This window comes from Triturus cristatus, chromosome 3_1 (genome assembly GCF_964204655.1).
Source record: "Triturus cristatus chromosome 3_1, aTriCri1.1, whole genome shotgun sequence".
Lineage (NCBI taxonomy): Eukaryota > Metazoa > Chordata > Amphibia > Caudata > Salamandridae > Triturus > Triturus cristatus.
In genome coordinates, this window is record NC_140583.1 from 502,198,769 (window position 1) to 502,218,732 (window position 19,964).

At 45.9% G+C, this 19,964-nt stretch overlaps 1 protein-coding gene across 4 annotated transcripts in view; it reads left to right on the plus strand.

Annotated features, from left to right (window-relative positions):
• The window catches only part of LOC146860482 (protein shisa-like-1a), a 221,868-nt gene that overhangs the window by 73,013 nt on the left and 128,891 nt on the right, over window positions 1-19,964 (plus strand). The window lies entirely within an intron of this gene.

Genomic DNA, 19,964 nt, shown 5'->3' on the forward strand with positions numbered 1-19,964 from the left:
GCCTGAGCCAACCAGCGAATTATTGAAAGGAAGCAGTGCTGGGCAGAGCAGACCTCTGCATCGTCTCCCTGCCAGGTAAACAGCAACTGGGTGTCGTCCGCATAGGCAATCACCTTAGCCCCAAGCTCCTCCGCTAAATATATCAGCGGGGTGACATAGATGTTAAAGAGCAAGGGGCTAAGGGAGGATCCCTGCGGAACACCTGTAAGTACTGACTGAGATGTTGAAACACAAGGTGGAAGCCAGGCCTGCTGCGACCTGTCAGTCAAGAAAGAGGTGAGCCAGCCTAAGGCGGAACCGCCAATACCAATCTCTAAAAGGCGAGCAAGAAGAAGGGAGTGAGGCACCATGTCGAATGCCACGAGACGTCCAGCATAATCAAGGCTGCCCTCCCGATAGCATCCAGACACTCTCGGATGGCTTCCGAAACCTCTATCAACGCAGTCTCTGTACTATAGGCTGCTCGAAAGCCAGACTGCGCAGGGTGCAGCAGGCCAGCATCTTCAACAAAGGCCGTGAGTTGTCTCGTAACCACCTTCTCACAAACTTTTGCCAAGCTTGGCAGAAGAGAGATTGGCCGGTAATTTCTGGGAACAAAGGGTTAAGTAAAGGCTTTTTTAAGAGAGGAAGAATCATAGCCTGCTTCCACATAACAGGCACCCGCCCCTCGGACAGGGACATATTAACAATATTGTTGACCTCATGATTAATGATATCAGCAGCTAAGGCTAACAGCCTAGCTTCACACGGATCAGCGGGTGAGCCCGATTTCAAACCCTTAAGAATTCTGAGGGTACAAGGCAGCTCTGCTGATGAAAAAGCAAGTAATTTGTGAGTAGGGCCAGCTAAGAATCCAGAGGGAATAGAGGGAACAAAAGGTCCCTGAAAACAGGTGGAAAATGCCACCTGAATAGCCTGAATCTTATCTAGGAAGAACTTGGCAAGAACATTGCACCAAGCCTCCGAGATTGGTGCCGGACAGACCTGGGCACGAGGAGCCACAAAGCTTTGTACAATTGAAAAAATGTATTTCAGGTTATTATTTGCCTGATGAATGCGCAAGGAAAAATACGTGTGTATCCCCCTTACCCTGACTAGAAGCAAGGGTCCTTATTTGGACAAAGGTACCTACCTCTGCCAACTAGACACCACCATTTCTAACACGGCCACACGCTTACAAGGCCCTTCCCGACCAAGGACCAGCATACATCAACCAGCGACTGAACTTTCACCAATCCTCCAGACACCTACGCTCTGCATCCCTGCCCTTGCATACCCACCGCATCTGCTGAAGCTACAGTGGAGGACGATCCTTCTCCTACCTCGCCACCAAGTCCTGGAAAGACCTTTCCCTTCACTGCCATACATCATCCTCCCTACCGGAATCCAGGAAGGGACTCAAGACCTGCCTCTTCGACTGATTCCAGCAAGAACTTGGTGCCTGGATCCCGTTGTGGGTGATTAGCCGTGCTCTACAAATCGGAGTTTATTGACTGATTGATTGAGTCCTGAGTTGAAAGTACATATAATAATAATAATAATAATAATAATAATAATAAACAAGTTTGTAAAGCGCATGGTTACACTAGCTAGTGTGTCCCAGCGCTGCGGCAGATTAGACCATGTTCGGGCAGTACAGAGTAAGAGAGGGAGAGATTAGACGTGAGGGCTTAAAGATTGAAAGAGCCAGGTCTTTAGTTTTTTTCAGAAAATTGTCTCCGAGGACTCCAGCTGGAGCCCCGGGGGGAGTTTATTCCAGTGTTTGGCTGCTAGAAAACGGAAGGAGCGGCCACCCATCATTGCTCTTCTGATGGTGGGGATGCTAACCTGCCCTGTCCCACTTGATCTCAATTGGCGGCTCGGAGAGTAGGGGCTGAGTAGGTCATGCAGATAGCTGGGCTCTCCTCTGAAGAATTCGGTGGCTGACATACAGGGCTTTAAAAAGAATTTGTTCCCTTACCGGAAGCCATTGAAGGGAAGCAAGGGCCTTGTTAGATGGAGCTCTCCTGGGTAACATTAGAATGAGACGAGATGCTGCATTCTGAATGCATTGGAGTCTTTGCACACATTTGATATTTGCTCCCAAATAGGGGGCGTTCCCATAATCCAAGCATGACGTCACCAGAGCGTGGACTATAGTTTTCCTCGCTGTAACAGGAAGTACATCAAGGGTCTTCCGAAGTCCTCACAGTACCCCGAAACATTTTCCCACCACTCGCCTGGTGTGGTTCTCGAAGGATAGTTTGGTATCCAACCACATCCCTCAGTTTTTAACCTGTTCACTGAAGGAGGGGGTCTGTCCCAAGATCTGAGGCCACCGAGATGAGGACCAGATCGAGGGTGCTTTGCCTATCACTAGTACTTCTGTTTTATCGCCATTAAGTTTTAGGCAGTTGTCAACCATCCAGGACGCCAGTTCTTGTAGGCACGTCGAGAAATTGCTGGCTGCCTTATCGTGATGTTGTGTTAGAGACACCACCAGTTGTGTGTCATCAGCATATGACACAACACTGATGCCAAATCTTTTGATAATCTCTGCCAGGGGGGTAATGTAGAGATTAAAAAGGGTGGGGCTGAGTGTGGAGCCCTGCGGGACCCCTTGGTCCAGCTTGATCCTTTTGGAGTAGTAAGGCTGCTGAAACACTTGAAAACTGCGGTCATGTAGGAAGGACCCAAGCCATTTCATGGCTCGTCCAGCCACACCTCCTTTCCTAAGGCGCTGAAGTAGTGTTTGATGGGCTACAGTGTTGAATGCGGCACTGAGGTCTAGAAGGACTAAGGCAACAGTTTGTCCTTCATCAACGCGTTTGCGGATGATTTCTGTCGATAGGAGCAGTGCCGATTCAGTAGAGTAGGTTGCACGAAAACCCGATTGAGTGGGGTGAAGTAAGCTGTGTTTACTGATATGAGCTGTCAATTGGGTAATGACCACCTTCTCTGCTATTTTGGAAAAGTAAGACAGCAATGAGATAGGACGCACATTTTCCAGTTGGCTCAGACTAACATTCGGATTATTTTTTAAGGGAGGACGATCGCCTCCTTCCAACTTTTTGGGACTGTTCCCGAGGTAAAAAAGAGTTTGAGAAGGTGTCTGATTTAAGGCTCTAGTACCTCTAGGCTCTCTCTCAGCACCTTAGGGGTGGCAGTGTCTCTGGGTGAACCTGACTTGATATTTAAGGCTACATCTTTGAGAATGTCACATGAGGGGACAGCAAAGTCACAAAGATATTCCGCCTCTGCTATGTTGGGTGTCCCCTCCCTGTCTGGGCACCCGTTGCGTGCTACCTCCGGGAAGGTCGAGTAAATCTTTCCTACCTTCTCCGCAAAGACGTCTGCCACTAAATTGCAGGAATCCACTGAGCTGATGTTAGGAGCTGTGGTTCTTGCTAGTGACAAGATCTCTTTAAAGATAGTGAAGAGTTCCTTCGAGGAGTTCTCTGCTGACCAGATCCTATCACTATAGTAGGTGGCCCGGGCTTTTCTAATGAGAGAATGATAATGTTTGAGACTGGATTTGTATTCAATTTTCCTATGATCTGAGAAGTCTCTCCTCCATGCTCTTTCAAGGCGCTTACAGGCTGCTTTAGCTGCTCTCAGCTCACTGCTGAACCAAGGTGCGGTTTTTGATTGTCTGCCAGGTGCTCTCGAGGACCATGGAGCATTACAATCTAAAGCTTCCATGATCCGTGTATCAAGTGCGACACAGGCAGAGTCCATATCTGTGCCACCAGGTGGCCCGCCCTGTTGGAGAGCCAGATTGAAACTTGCTGGTGAGAACCTAACCCACTTCCTATGCGCTTTCCCGGCGCCAAACTTCTTAGGTATGTAAGTCTGTGGCAGCATGGCGATAAAGGAGACCATATAAAAATCAGACCACGGGACTGGGACCGGGGATTAAATTTCTAAGGCGCCCCAATTGGCAAAGATTGGATCTAATAGGTGGCCAAGTTGGTGGGTAGGGAGCACCGATTTTAGTGTCATTTGAAGGGCAGCCAATTCCTGGCAGAACTCCCGCACACAGGCATTCGACCGTTCGTTAAAATGAAGATTCAAATCCCCCAACAGCAGCATTTTCTCGTAACGCAGTGCGGGTTGAATCATTTGCTCAATAATGCTAGATGCAAACTGAGTAGAAGGCCCAGGGGGCCTATAAATCAGAAACCCCTTTATGATGTAATTAGTAGATGCCATAATAGTGAAGAAGCCTGCTTCACTATCCTCAATGTTGGTGGACTCTAAGGTGCACTGAATAGTTAGCCTGTGAATAATAGCAATCCCTCCTTCCCTGTTGGTCGGCCGGTCCACTCTAATAATTCCATAATTATGTGCATGGGCTTCGAGGATTTCTGAAGCAGAGTCCTCATTTAGCCAGGTTTCTGTGAGAAATAACACATCCGGCTGAGCATCTAATAAATATTCATGGATTTCATGTTTGTATATAAGGGAATTGTAATCATTATACAAAAATGGAGTAATTTGGATTAAGTAAGGGACAGATGGATTAAGAAGGAACAGAAACGAAGGATGGGTGAAGGAGGATCCTGGGGGGACAAAGAAAGTGACCTCCCAAATTGATAACAATGTAAGTGCTTTCCCTTTGAGGGGTGTGCATAGATGTGGATATGTGCATGTGACCTTGAGGTGAGGTGATCTTGCCACAGTCCCAAAACTGAGGGAGAATCCAAATTTATAGTACACCCAGGTTGAGCGGACTGGGAAGATTTTGAATGTGCTGTGGGAAGATTTGAATACCTTTTAGACATAGTGGTTCCTAGTGGCTTATGGGCTGAATGTAAAGTGTTGATGCAGTGGCCAAATGCAGAGCTCTAGAAAGTAGCTCAGACGAATGTGCCATCTCCTTTGGTGATGCAGAAGTATGAGGAAATTATGAATTTATTGAAGGGTAAGGTCCCACAAAAGAGGTTGAATGGTGGAAGATTATGCGAACCACACAGGAAGCTAAGGAGTCAGTGCATGCCTTTTATGAGTGTCTTATGCAAGTTTTTAGACAGCATAGTGGGGTTTAAAACCCTGGAAGGGGTAATATGACCAATTTGTGTCGCATTTTGCTTTTGAGTTGCATCCGGAGATCAGTTTGCATATCCAGTAGATGCGATACATTGTTATGCCAAGTATTGTAGTGATGGGTTGGAGATGAAACAGAAAAAGCCCAAGGAGAAATTCAAGTTAGCGCAGACAAAGCCAGCACAAAAGGGAAATGGCCTTCTGTTCTGCTTGGGTTTTTGGATCGGGTGGAACCCGCTCTACAGAGCCCTTCTGACCCAAAACAGAACGTTACCCCCTCCCTAGGGTCTTTTTACACCCAAATAACCACATATATACGTACCACCTAAGGACAGGGAATTCCTATTATATACCTCACAGCCTCGCAATCTCAGCAACCACAGTCTCGCGGCCTTAGGCAGACCCAGAATCTCCTACCCATTCGGCAGCGACACACAAAGTCTCGCGGTCTCAGTCAGACCCAGAATCTCCTACCCATTCGGCAGCGACACACAAAGTCTCGCGGTCTCAGTCAGACCCAGAATCTCCTACCCATTCGGCAGCGACACACACACACGATCTCGCGACCTCAGTCAGGTCCAGAATCTCCTACCCATTCGGCAGCGACACACAAAGTCTCGCGGTCTCAGTCAGACCCAGAATCTCCTACCCATTCGGCAGCGACACACAAAGTCTCGCGGTCTCAGTCAGACCCAGAATCTCCTACCCATTCGGCAGCGACACACACGATCTCGCGGCCTCAGTCAGACCCAGAATCTCCTACCTACCCGGCAGCCTTAGCACGAGCTCATCCTATTGTTACTGCGGTACACAACAGGGGAATCGGGGTTACCATATATCAGATCATACAAAGACTATTAGTTGAGCACAACCTGTTCTCTAGTTCGAGGGGCTTGTTTTCCCCCTCATCCAGTTACCACTTACCTGACCAGGATTAACCTCTGTTCATTTTAAGGAAACTCTGACTAAAGAATAGGCTATCCTCCTATACAAAAGTACACAACACATGCTAACGTACAATAAGCTAAATACTTTATTTAAATGCCACATGCACATTTACGGAACACATCATACATATATAACCTGCAAGGAAAGTAAAAGATTAAGTTATACACTTCAAAGAAAAAGGGATCGACTTCACCTTGAGGGTACGTCGCCTGTACTCAATGGTCATCTAGGTTCCCTTCTCGTCTATGCCTCGGCTTAGCCTGGAAGTCACCCCTCTGCAGTTGTGGGCCTGCTCCCTTCTCCCTCTCCGAGTCACTGGAACCTCGTCCTTATCGGCTACCCTCTCCTCTTTGGATTCAAGTTCATCATCAGTCTTCCCTGGAATAAGTAATAGCTCTTCTGCTAACGGCCAGATGCCGCCTATGGTCTAGAAGCAAGTGCCCTTATCTCACTCAGACTTTCACTAATATAGAAGTGCATTCCCTCATGGAAATTTCCAGCTCGAAACCTGCCGCCCACCAAATTCCTGTACCTCCCCGTACCAAGGACACTTTCCCAGCCGGCCGGCCTGATGTAGTGTCTTCGGCATGAAGAAAAATACAATCCTTCGATAAGGGCCGGCCTGGACCGGTTCTCTCCGAGCGAATAACACCTCATAACTAAAACATCCCCCTCCCTCTGGAAAGGTCCCGGGCTGCCGGAGCAGAAAGAAAGATGGAGTCTCTCCCGTTTGAGGCCTACCAGGCCTGAATTCAACACAGCTCCATGAAACAACCTCACTATAGGGCAAATTATCCTCAAGGCTAACGAATCTATCCCCTAGGCTATGTATATAGGCCCTGAGCTAAGGGTAGGAGCACGGGAAGATGTCACAAGTGTCTAATAGATAGGCCCTACTCACTACTCCAGTCCTTAGACTCGGATGGAAAGAGACTGAAGTCATATGGATTGCTCTGCAACACCGGAAGGCCGGGAAAATCGAGCAGTACATTCCACCCTTGACTTCAGTCTATTATATATATATACTAAGTGGAACTAACATCTGTGGAAGAATAATATGAAACAAAACTAACTGATCTATGTCTAGTACCAGATGTGCAGAATTGAAGCAGTGAAGGGATACACTGAATAAAACAACAGATAGAAATTAAAACAACAAGAGCAATCAAAATGCCACCTAATGTGTGGCGTAGCATATTCATGTCTGGCAACCAGTTAAAGAGCCAATCAAACCAGCTCTGATCAATGTGTTTCCTAACTTCATTAGTTAGGTCATGCAATTTATCTATGTGTGCACGAATGGATTGTGTATGATCAGATAAGTTAAAACAGCAGAGACCTTCGAAATCTGAACAACCATGTCCATGTTTAAGCAAAAGATAATCAATGGCTGCTCTATTTTGCAAAATGGCCCTACGTTCACCCTGGGCGTCTAATAGCAAGTCAGACAAGACTGTAGAAGTATGATTAATAGATTTGACCATCCAGCAAGCCATTTTCCCAATGGATTTAGCATTATAAACCGCCAAAGCAGGGACACCAATAATTGAAACAGCTAGACTAAGGTATTCAGACTTGGAATATAAATGCAAAGATGAGTCACAATCCTCCTGTAACGTAGTTGTATCTCGGAGCACACGAGAGTTGGCATTTGGATGTGATGAGAACATAAGTAATGGCACACGGGCCTCCGGAAATGTTCGCAGGGACATAGGGCCAGGAAGTATTACCACATGAGAAAAGCCATCCGGCAGGTAGCAATATTGCACGATAGTGACTGGGAGTAACTACCAAACTATTGCAAGTCATATTGTTCTGGACGGAAACACATGTGGTCGGTGTCCTCTGGAAACACAGAGTTCGTTCATGAGATGTGAGAACAGTGGCGCCTCTTAACTTGAGACGTAGACATTCAGAAATTGCATTAGGATTACATGTGAGGAAAAAACATAGATCACCTTGTGTAATGTTATACGTAGTTATTTGGGATTGGATGGGAAGTTGCTCATTCGGCAGTTCAGTACATAAAGGACAATATGCATGGGTAGCAAAATCACCCAGAATAATATTCGGACGAGCCTTTGAAACGTTAAAGATGCTTATTAACGTCTCCAGCGAAGCGGGGACAGCAACTAGGCACGTCGCTAAGATATCGTGCACAGATCTCATCGGTGTCAAACAGAAGTGAGGGGCATCAGTTACTCTTTTCGCCAGCAGTGTCCAAAAGTTCGATGACGAGTCCCACGCATTGAAGGAACGCAACACTCTGGTTCCCAATTCATCCCGGGTTAATGGGATCCCTTCTCTCTCTCCGAAGTAGACCGAACGGTGTCCAGTACCGACACATCCTGCAGCAACAATCCAAAGAATGATCTGAAAAAGAACCAAACACAGGCATTAATCATTCTCGTAAATAACATTTATCAGCTGGGACAGCTTCCCAGCTATCTTTCCCTGGCCTCATAACCAAAATGGTGTTATCCTGACCGGTGGCAATAACCTCTGCTTGTTCAGGGGGATTCTTAGGCGATTGCACCCAAATCTTGGCTCCAGGGTTATCCGTAGAGCCAAAGCCTTTCTGGCCTCGTACAGTTAGCAAAGTTGGGGCAGTGCCTTTCATTATTTCACCACTGAAAACAGGCATAATGAGTAATTGAGCCACTCGGTCGGTGCGGTGTATCAGCAAGTCATTCTCACTGCTATTTAGCAGAAGTACCTTAATCTCTCCCTGATAGTCGCTGTCAATTACCCCTCCAAGTACCTGGATGCCTTTTACAGCCAGCCCCGATCTAGGGGCGATCAATCCAAAATTCCCCGGTGGTATATGAATACCAACACCGGTAGCAATGATGACCCGATTTTTGCTTTCCAGAACGGTGTCATCCATAGCATGCAAATCTAAGCCTGCCGACCCTGGGGTCGCTCTGCATGGAGCCAGAGCTCCGGAAGTAATTTCCCAATACATCACAGTTTCATTAATTACATTAGGCATAGTCTCAACCTTTGGGGGGAACAAACGCATAAGTGGAGATTCAGCATTTAAAAAAGGACGATTATTCAGGATTAATAGTGCTTGGGGTAAAAAGTCTCGCCAATTTTTATACTTGTCATCTGTTAATTTACGTAGTTGATCCTTTAACAGGCCATTCAATCTCTCCACCAGGCCCGAAGACTGCGGGTAGTAAGGTATATGAAAGATCCACTCAATATTGTTTTCCACACAGAATTCCTGTACCAATCTTCCACGAAAATGGGATGCATTATCAGATTGAATTTGGAATGGCACACCATAATACATCATAATCAATTCTAATGTTTTAATGGTATTCAATTGGGTGGCTTGCTTACATGGAAAAGCTACCAGCAAACCACTATATGTATCGACAATTGTGCAAACATATTGACAATTTCTGCTCATGGGAAGGGGTCCGATGTAATCAATCTGCCAGATTTGAGCGGGCAATTTCCCGCGATGTAAATGACCTCTAACAATTTGGGGTACTTTACGCTGTCTGATATGCTGACAGACGGGACAATGTAGAATAACATTTTTGATTAGGTCCAGGGGAATATAAATTCCTCTATCAGCAGCCCACCTGCTAGTGGCCTTCTCTCCAAAGTGTCCTGCCTTCTGGTGTGCCCATTTCGCCAATCCCGCAATATCAGGATCTTGTCTGTCCACCACTGCCTCAGCAATTTTAGATTTCTCATCTGCAATGTTATGAAAAAATTTGTCAAGAGAATCTATGGGGGTGTGAGCATCCACATGGAAGATGGTAACAGTACTCTGTGGGAGCATTTCCCAAATCTCTTGCCATAACTCTTTTCCCCATAACTCTTTGGAGTGTAACCTCCAATTATGGGAATGCCAGGTCGGTAACCAAACGGCCAGTCCATTGGCAGTGGACCAGGAGTCGGTGAAAATATGGCATACACCAGGTAACTCCTGTTTCAAAACTTGATAAACGGCATAGAGCTCTGCGAACTGACTACTCTTCCCTTCACCAGTTGTGCTCAACAGTTTCTGTGTGATCGGATTATAAGACACCGCCTTCCAGTGCCGTGTAGTTCCAATAAATTTTGCTGACCCATCTGTGAACCACACATGGTTCCTGTCCTCGACGGACAAATCATCAAAAGGTTTACCCCACTTGACAGGAGACTCCTGTTCTAAAGGTACAGAACACTCACTCTCAGTCTCAGTCGATGGTGCTTGCGCCACTTGCTCATGTAAAGACGCAACTCCTTTCGGACCCACACGTGCCCTGTCTTGTATGTACCATTTCCATTTAATCACACTCGCCTCCTGAGCATGCCCAATTCGATGAGTTTTTGGTGAACTCAAAACCCACTGCATAATAGGAATTTCAGGACGCAAGAATATGTCATGTCCCAATGTTAATTGCTCGGTATCCACCAAAGCCCAATAACAAGCAAGTAGCTGTTTCTCAAAGGGTGTATAACGCTCACCAGCATCAGGTAGCTTTTTGGTCCAAAACCCTAATGGTACTTTGCACCTGCCTTGTTTCTGCCACAGACTCCAGTTTGCATAAGGGCCTTGAACAGACACATTCAAATCCACATCACCATCACGTACAGGCCAAAGATCCATAGCATGTTGAATTGCCTCTTTCGCTAGACTAAATGCATCTTGTTGTTGCTTACCCCATTCAAATGCATTCTTTTTACGTGTAACACGGTACAACGGGGCCAATATTTGACTCAAATGAGGAATATGCTGGCGCCAAAAACCAAATAAACCAATGAAGCTCTGGGCTTCCTTCCTATTCCTCGGAACCGAAAAATCAAGAATCTTCTGTTTAACTTGAGGGATCACCTCGCGGTGTCCCTCATGCCAATTAATACCTAAAAATTTTACAGCTTGGGACGGACCTTGTAATTTGTCCGGATTGATCTCCCAACCTTTCCCACGCAGACACTCAATGACTCTATCTAATTGTGTCTGAACATCCTCTTGTGTTTCGCCTTGGATCAAAACATCATCAATATAATGACATATCTGAATTTTGGGATGAACTGGTACCTCAGTCAAGTGTTCTGCCACCAGCCGGTGACAGATCGTAGGGCTATGCACATAGCCCTGAGGAAGACTTCTGAACGTCATCTGACGCCCGTTCCACGTAAAACTGAACTGTTCCTGACACTCAGGGGCAATTGGAATAGAAAAGAAAGCATTAGCAATATCGATGGACGCATACCATGTACCTGGATGTGTTTGGATTCTTTCAATCAGGGTGATAACATCCGGTACTGCAGCAGTCAAAGAGGGCGTGTGTTTGTTCAATTCTCGATAATCAACAGTCATGCGCCAAGAATTATCACTTTTACGCACCGGCCAAACAGGATTATTCCAAGCAGAAGTAACTGGAGTTATAACGCCTGCATCAACCAACTCCTGAATGGTGGTACTAATCTCTTCATGACCACCCGGAATACGATACTGCTTCTGACAAACCACTTTGGTCGCCTGGGGAACTTGTATGGGGGGCATCCTTAAACGACCAACCCGTATAGGTCTGGACGAGATATAATGCGTCGTTCCAAATTGGTAACACCCATCATCAAGATGCAATGTCATTCCCTTCAAAATATCAATTCCAATTATGAATTCTAGAAGTGGCACCACTAATACAGAATATTCCTTTCTAGGGATTCTACCTATTCTCATTTCAAGCAAAGTTTGAACTGCAGGGGTTTCCTTTCCTCCTAATCCGGTAATAGTGAAAGGCTGCCCTGTAAATTTCTTTGATTTTCCATGAATAAGAGTGGCCTCCGCTCCTGTATCAACTAATGCTCGGGCCCTTTGGATATTACGATGTCTCCAAAAAATATCAATATCTACATAGGGTCTATTATCTCTGTGAGCCCATCTGTGTACCGGAGCTTGACCTATTTCCTAGTCATTCTTACTGCATTCTGTGTACCAGGACAAATCAGGATAAAGACTCTCACGTTTCTTAGGTATCGGTACCTCCTGTTCATATCCATCTCTATTACGAAATGGATTCCTGTCCTCTACATTGCACTGCGAGTTTCGATCGGCCAAACTGTATCGATCCTCCCTCCTTCTCAATTCAGGGGATTGATCCCTATCATCTCTACGTCTGCTGTAAGCATAATCATTTCTCCCCCTTTCCTTTTACCCCTCTCTCTCCCTGTCCCGCTCACAACGGGGGGACAGATAACGTACAGGACGCCGATCATCACGACGATCAAAGCGCCCACGGCGATCATCATCACCGCTACCATCAGAACAACCACGATCACACTCAGTCGTTCGAACACGCCGGGCACCCTCCTTCCGATCTAAGCCCCGTTTGCGAAACATCTCCCACAAACGAGCAGTAGTCTCACCATCAATGTCCTCCCGACGCACACCATCAGCCAAAAGACCAGTAAAGATATCACGTCTAGTAAATTTATATTCACCAGGAGTACGAGTGTCAGACCGAGACTGACGTTCAGGTTTAAACCACTCACCCAACTCACCGAGTTGGCGTACCAACTCCAACACCGTAGATAGTACATTACCAGTCTGGTTAATCAACAAAGTCATCATGACCTGCTTGTAGGCAACAGGAGAAGAGCGAATGATACGATTCCGCACCGAAGAAGTCAACAACCCATCAAGCAACCTGTCAGCAGTGCCCAGAAAAATAGCCGTTTTCATCACTTCCTCCTTAAGACGTTGCGCAGCATCACGCAAAGTATACCACGGCTTGTCATTGACAGGCCAGTCAGATTCAGTAGGATACTTCAAATTGCAACCTTCAGTTGCCAATTGGAGCAAAGAAATTTGACCACCACCATTATAGTTACGAAAATGATCTTGCACAGTAGAATCCAAACTCAAAGAACAAAACTTCAAACAATCGCCAGTATCCAACATAATACCAGCAGCGCCTAGTTCATAAAGGCGCACCATCCACGTGAGCAAAGTCTCACCAGTCCGCTGCCGAAAGCGTTGCAAAATATCACTAATTTCTTGCTGGGTAAAATCTTCCAAACAGTCCAAAGAAATACCCTGCGGAGCATTGGGAGACTGCTGCAACTTCCGACGAAAAACCGGGTGCGCAGAAACAACGGGACGAGCATCACAAGGAGCCCGAGCAGTACTAGTAGAGGGATAGTCAGTGTGAAAAGTATCAATCCCGCCCGAAGAACGAGCGCAATCACGGGGTGCACCATCAGAGGTGCGAGAAGTAGACTTACTGTCAGGACGGGAACGAGAAAGCTCATGCATAGCACATTCCTCACCCGAGGAACAAGACGTAGTCGAGTCCCAGATATTACCATCCCATTCATCAGGATTCCAATCCAGTCCAGCTTTCGCCACGACCAGACGCACTTTACGCGACGAAACACGACCACGCCTGTTCTTGTACTTATAACGAGCAATCCGCACAGCCGCCCTTTCGGCAACCGTTTGGTAAGTGTCAAGTTTGTCGGAAAGCAACTTATTTTGACACCGCAATAAAGTGTTAGAATTCTGAATCTCAACAAGGTGTGATTCCGCATCCTTAAAAGAGATCTGCAATTTCAGCAACCTCTCATGCAGAATCCGATACGCAGACAGAATAACCCAACCTCTGCGCCCCAAAGCGGGAACCTCCTCACCCTTCAAGACAGGTGCCGTCTGCAAACAAGCAATCACGTCAGCCGGCTCCGCCGACTCCAAAGAAGAATTCCAATTTTCACTCAGACCAGTAGAATCAGCCCACTCTCGGGCCAAGGCACCATAAGGCGTTGAATCCCATCCGGGAATATCAACGGACAATTTAAGAGTAGATTTCGATTTCCTAGAAAACATCGCGAAAAAGAAAGGAAAAGAAACGCAGAGAAAAGAAAGGAAGAGAGAAAGAAAGAGAAAGAAAAAGTATACACGCAAATATACAAAAAAGAAAATCACGCACACGCCGAAAGCAAACACAAGACAACCACAACGCACACAGGTTACGTAAACAGTTCGTGACGCCAAATGTTCTGCTTGGGTTTTTGGATCGGGTGGAACCCGCTCTACAGAGCCCTTCTGACCCAAAACAGAACGTTACCCCCTCCCTAGGGTCTTTTTACACCCAAATAACCACATATATACGTACCACCTAAGGACAGGGAATTCCTATTATATACCTCACAGCCTCGCAATCTCAGCAACCACAGTCTCGCGGCCTTAGGCAGACCCAGAATCTCCTACCCATTCGGCAGCGACACACAAAGTCTCGCGGTCTCAGTCAGACCCAGAATCTCCTACCCATTCGGCAGCGACACACAAAGTCTCGCGGTCTCAGTCAGACCCAGAATCTCCTACCCATTCGGCAGCGACACACACGATCTCGCGGCCTCAGTCAGACCCAGAATCTCCTACCTACCCGGCAGCCTTAGCACGAGCTCATCCTATTGTTACTGCGGTACACAACAGGGGAATCGGGGTTACCATATATCAGATCATACAAAGACTATTAGTTGAGCACAACCTGTTCTCTAGTTCGAGGGGCTTGTTTTCCCCCTCATCCAGTTACCACTTACCTGACCAGGATTAACCTCTGTTCATTTTAAGGAAACTCTGACTAAAGAATAGGCTATCCTCCTATACAAAAGTACACAACACATGCTAACGTACAATAAGCTAAATACTTTATTTAAATGCCACATGCACATTTACGGAACACATCATACATATATAACCTGCAAGGAAAGTAAAAGATTAAGTTATACACTTCAAAGAAAAAGGGATCGACTTCACCTTGAGGGTACGTCGCCTGTACTCAATGGTCATCTAGGTTCCCTTCTCGTCTATGCCTCGGCTTAGCCTGGAAGTCACCCCTCTGCAGTTGTGGGCCTGCTCCCTTCTCCCTCTCCGAGTCACTGGAACCTCGTCCTTATCGGCTACCCTCTCCTCTTTGGATTCAAGTTCATCATCAGTCTTCCCTGGAATAAGTAATAGCTCTTCTGCTAACGGCCAGATGCCGCCTATGGTCTAGAAGCAAGTGCCCTTATCTCACTCAGACTTTCACTAATATAGAAGTGCATTCCCTCATGGAAATTTCCAGCTCGAAACCTGCCGCCCACCAAATTCCTGTACCTCCCCGTACCAAGGACACTTTCCCAGCCGGCCGGCCTGATGTAGTGTCTTCGGCATGAAGAAAAATACAATCCTTCGATAAGGGCCGGCCTGGACCGGTTCTCTCCGAGCGAATAACACCTCATAACTAAAACATCCCCCTCCCTCTGGAAAGGTCCCGGGCTGCCGGAGCAGAAAGAAAGATGGAGTCTCTCCCGTTTGAGGCCTACCAGGCCTGAATTCAACACAGCTCCATGAAACAACCTCACTATAGGGCAAATTATCCTCAAGGCTAACGAATCTATCCCCTAGGCTATGTATATAGGCCCTGAGCTAAGGGTAGGAGCACGGGAAGATGTCACAAGTGTCTAATAGATAGGCCCTACTCACTACTCCAGTCCTTAGACTCGGATGGAAAGAGACTGAAGTCATATGGATTGCTCTGCAACACCGGAAGGCCGGGAAAATCGAGCAGTACACCTTCATATGGGAAATGGTGTTGGTTGTGGAATGCAGGGAGCTGGATTTCAAGACAGGAGACAGATGATGTAAATGGTGTTTCACAAGGTTGAAGTTGTGGTGTTCTGATTGATCCAAATACTTGAATAGATGTGGCAACATTGAAGCAGTTTAATTCATGCCATTATTGCAACAATTTGGGCCACTGAAAGATATAGTGTAGGTTAAATCCAAATAAAATGTCTGCTGATGGTTGAATGCATAGTGTTAAATCCGATGGGGATGCAAGGTGTGCAGATGCAGAAACCCCGGAATCCCAATGTCACAAGGCCCAATGATGGAGATCCCCAAGCCCCAATGGCCCTGCAGAGCATGGGAACCCCAAGGGTCAATGAAAACCAGGTCCCATCATCAAGCTAGTTTACCACAGTTCTCGGTTTTTGATGTCTCCAGAGGCAATGGATCTGATCAATCACAATGATGGTGCCTGAGAGGGGAGGAAGATTGCCTGCTTGGTGCAGTCTTAAAGGCAGTCCATTCGTGGAGCAGGAGGTGAATTACCATCAAGTGTCCTTTTCTATTGAGACTGGTACTACCAGGTCTACTGTTAGAACAGTGGCAGTCTCAAATCTACCCTCTCAGGTAAGGTAAGGTAATACTTTATTGTACAGTTAATAAAAACCATTACAAACCAACATCAATAAAAATGGTTTTGTGTGTCTATAGCAGCATAGAAAATTGTATTAATACTGTGGTAAGATGTAAAAAGCTACAATTAAAAAATGCTAAAACTATTAAAAAAGCAAGCGGGAAGGAAAATTGGCCCATTGCTGAATCACTTCTATCTTACCATTGAGGAACTTTACATAATTAGGCTGACCTACTTTCCCCTTCAGGATGCATTTGATTATTGCAGTCCGTGATCCGCATGGGTAACAAGACGTTCTCATCCCCGTATGCTTATTCTTTGTAGCGTTGAGTTCCAGTGGGCTCCTAGGTGCCAGTTGGGCCCTCATTATCATCCGAATGGTTTAGCTCTGAGGATGCAAGTGATGCACTGGGTTCCATCAATTTAACTTTTTCAGTTTGTTCTTTCATTATGTTAAGGCGGGATTCTGCAACTTCAATATATTTTACCAATCGGCAACTCAATTGAACTTCATCACCCGAAAAACATGCCAGGACCGCTTGCCTGCATGATCTGATTCGTTTTTTGTTAAATAGTGGTCTCAAAAGATTCCGGCGATCTTGCAACAGCTCCTTACAGATGGTAATAAGGTGTAAGATGTTTTCTTCGTCGTTCCCACAAAGACGGCACTGAGGGACGCAGCCAAGGGGCCATATGGTCTGCAGAAGGCAATAGTCCTAGGCGATATTTCAGAAATTTCTCTTTTGGTTTTTTGGTGAAGCTGGTCTGAAGATATGTTTGTGGCCTAAGTTTGGAATAAGATTGTATAGTTAGCCAACCATGAGCTCGCTCCGTCAGTAAAGCTTTGTCCTGCAGGAAAGATTATTTTCTAACGATGTTATTTACTGCTTTTTTGAAACCCGCCAAAGGCCCTTGTAGATCCCACAGTTGACTCACCCCCAGGTGTTTTATTGCGTCCTCCAGGAAAAGCATTGCGGGGCAATTTTCTTTAATTTGCAGTTCCTTCCAAAGGAGAGCGTTGAGTGTGTTTGCTTCTCCCCTGCTTATTTTATACCAGCTTTTTAATTATACTCTTTTACATGCCAGCTCTTCCTTTACCAGCCCAAATTTGAGTCTAATCTGCTTGGTGCAGTCTTAAAGGCAGTCCATTCGTGGAGCAGGAGGTGAATTACCATCAAGTTTCCTTTTCTATTGAGACTGGTACTACCAGGTCTACTGTTAGAACAGTGGGAGTTTCAAAACTACCCTCTCAGGAATACAGATACTAGTAGTTGGCGTTTTAAACAAACAGAATTTAAATTCCATATCTGAGAAGATCCCAATAAAAATAGGTTCCTTTGAGGAAGATCATCGGTTTTAGTATATGAGTCAAGTCCAGTTAACCTGTTGGGCCAAAGCTTACTGTACACATTAAACTGCACAATTTACTGTACACTGGAGGATGTCAGATTTCAAACCCATGATGAGGGTGTGGATTTAAAAATAGCCAAACAGGGGACCACTGCTGGGAATTTCCAATTATGGCTGAGACAATTTGCCCCTGATTTGAAAGATTCTATAATACATGAAGTCTGGGATTTCTCAGGCAAAGATATTGGGCTTCAATAGGGTGTGAAGCATGTACTAATCACTGTCAAACCAAATTCAGAGTATCCCAGAATTCCCCAGTACACTCTTTCACCAAAACTGTAGACTGGATTTGCTCGGGTGATTGAGTCTATGATACAGTAAGGGATTCTAAAAGACATTTTTGGGAGTCTCTGTATTCACATGTTATGGGCCTGCAAAATGGTAGCAGCAAGTACCGCATTCTGCAGGGCCTTAGAAAGATTACTAACATTGTTCTCCCATGTTGTCCTTCAGTACCGAATCCTCCAATAGTACTCTTTCCAATACCTCGTAAAACTGAGTGGTTCACTGTGGTTGATTTGTGTCAAGTGCTCTTTTCCATACCATTGCACAAAAAGAGACAGTTTCTCTTCATGTTCCAGTTCAAAAACAGAATTTTGGCATGGTGCAATACCTCGTAAAACTGAGTGGTTCACTGTGGTTGATTTGTGTCAAGTGCTCTTTTCCATACCATTGCACAAAAAGAGACAGTTTCTCTTCATGTTCCAGTTCAAAAACAGAATTTTGGCATGGTGCCAAGTTCCACAAGGGTATGCGGAGAGCCCCTTGATTTTCAACCAGATCTTGAAACAGAATCTTGAAACCTTGAAGTTACCTGCTCGCTGTATCAATGTCACAACAGGGATGCAAGCAAGACACTATTGCTTTATTGAATAATCTGGCTGAAAACTGACATAACGTGACACTGAACAAACTTCAGTATTGTCAGAAGAAAGTCCTGTATTTGGGACATCACATTAAGGAAGGTGCAAGGAAAGTGTTGCTGGAATGAATTTCTGCCATTTTGCCCTTGATGCTCAGACATTTCCATAGTCAAGTACATATAGGGAGGGATCCACTGTTGAGACTCTTCACACAGAATTGGTTTAACCTCAGTTTTAGAGTGATGGTCAAGAATCTTTGCCATCTTTGTGTCACCTGTCAGCAACTGAATGTAGGGAGGAGAACACCAGTAATACTGAGTCACATAGAAAGATCAGGAGGTCCTTTCACCGGGATGCAGTTGGATTTTATCGAGATGCCGTGTGTATTGGGCTGCGATATGTCCTTGCTGCAGTCCTGGTTGTAGGGTGTATCTTATTTTGGGTGAAAAAGTACCCGACAAGAAGAAATGATAGTTTCACTGTAGCCAAGCTGTTGTTACAAGAGTTAACACCTAGGTTAAGATTTCCAGTCTCTCTTGAGTCAGATTAAGGAACATAATACAACAATGAGGTTCTGAGGATGCTGTGCATAGTCTTACAAGTTAAACAGCGACTGCACTGTAGTATTCGACCTGAAGCATCCAGGATCGTGGAACAGATAAATGGTTCTTTGAAATCTCGCTTTGCCAAAGTGTGTGCGTTGACTTCTGTGAAGTGGCCGAATGCTTTCCCCTTGTTACAGATGTGTCTCAGAAGTACCCCAGATCGTCGAACAGGATTGTCAACCCATGGAATCCTTGTGGGCAGAGCCAGGAGCTGCCTGCTGTGCATGCTAAGGCGCTTGTAAATGCCTCAGATGATATGGTTCTCAACTATTGCAAAGAACGGATTTATGTGGTGCATTCTGTCTCTCACCAGGTTGAAGCTGCAACTGCCCCCGAACCAGGAGAAGTGCCAAGACCTTAGTCCTGGAAACTGGGTTTTGGTGAAGAAGCACATCAGAAAGTTGTGCCTGGAACCCCATTGGTGTGGCCCCTTCTAGGTTATCTGGGTCACCAACACAGCCATCAAATGTGTTGGATGGCCTAACTGGGTACATGCTTCCCACCCTCAGTGAGTGAGACACTATGATGAAGAAGTGGCGACAACCACTACTGATCAGCAAAGCCAAACCCTGCATCACCCGGAAGGAACAGAGGGGGCCAAGCACTGTACTCAGGTGTCTCAAAGACAGCAAGTATTTCAGAACCCAGAGGTGTCACAGAGTCTAACTGAGGCGAGTTCTGAGCCTGTGGTGAATGAATCTCGAGTAGCCACAGTGAATCAACCTAGTGTACCAGTGAATGACATCTCTGATTCAGGAGTAGGATTGAGCAATGAGACCAGTCGGGACCGTAGAAGAGAAGGCTGACCAAGGAGTTGTGGGAGACTGAGATGAGCATACTTGTAGAATGCATCCCACAAACTGTCATAGATGAGACTGAGTCAAGCGAACTATGAGACAGCGAAGATGAATAACTAGTAGTTC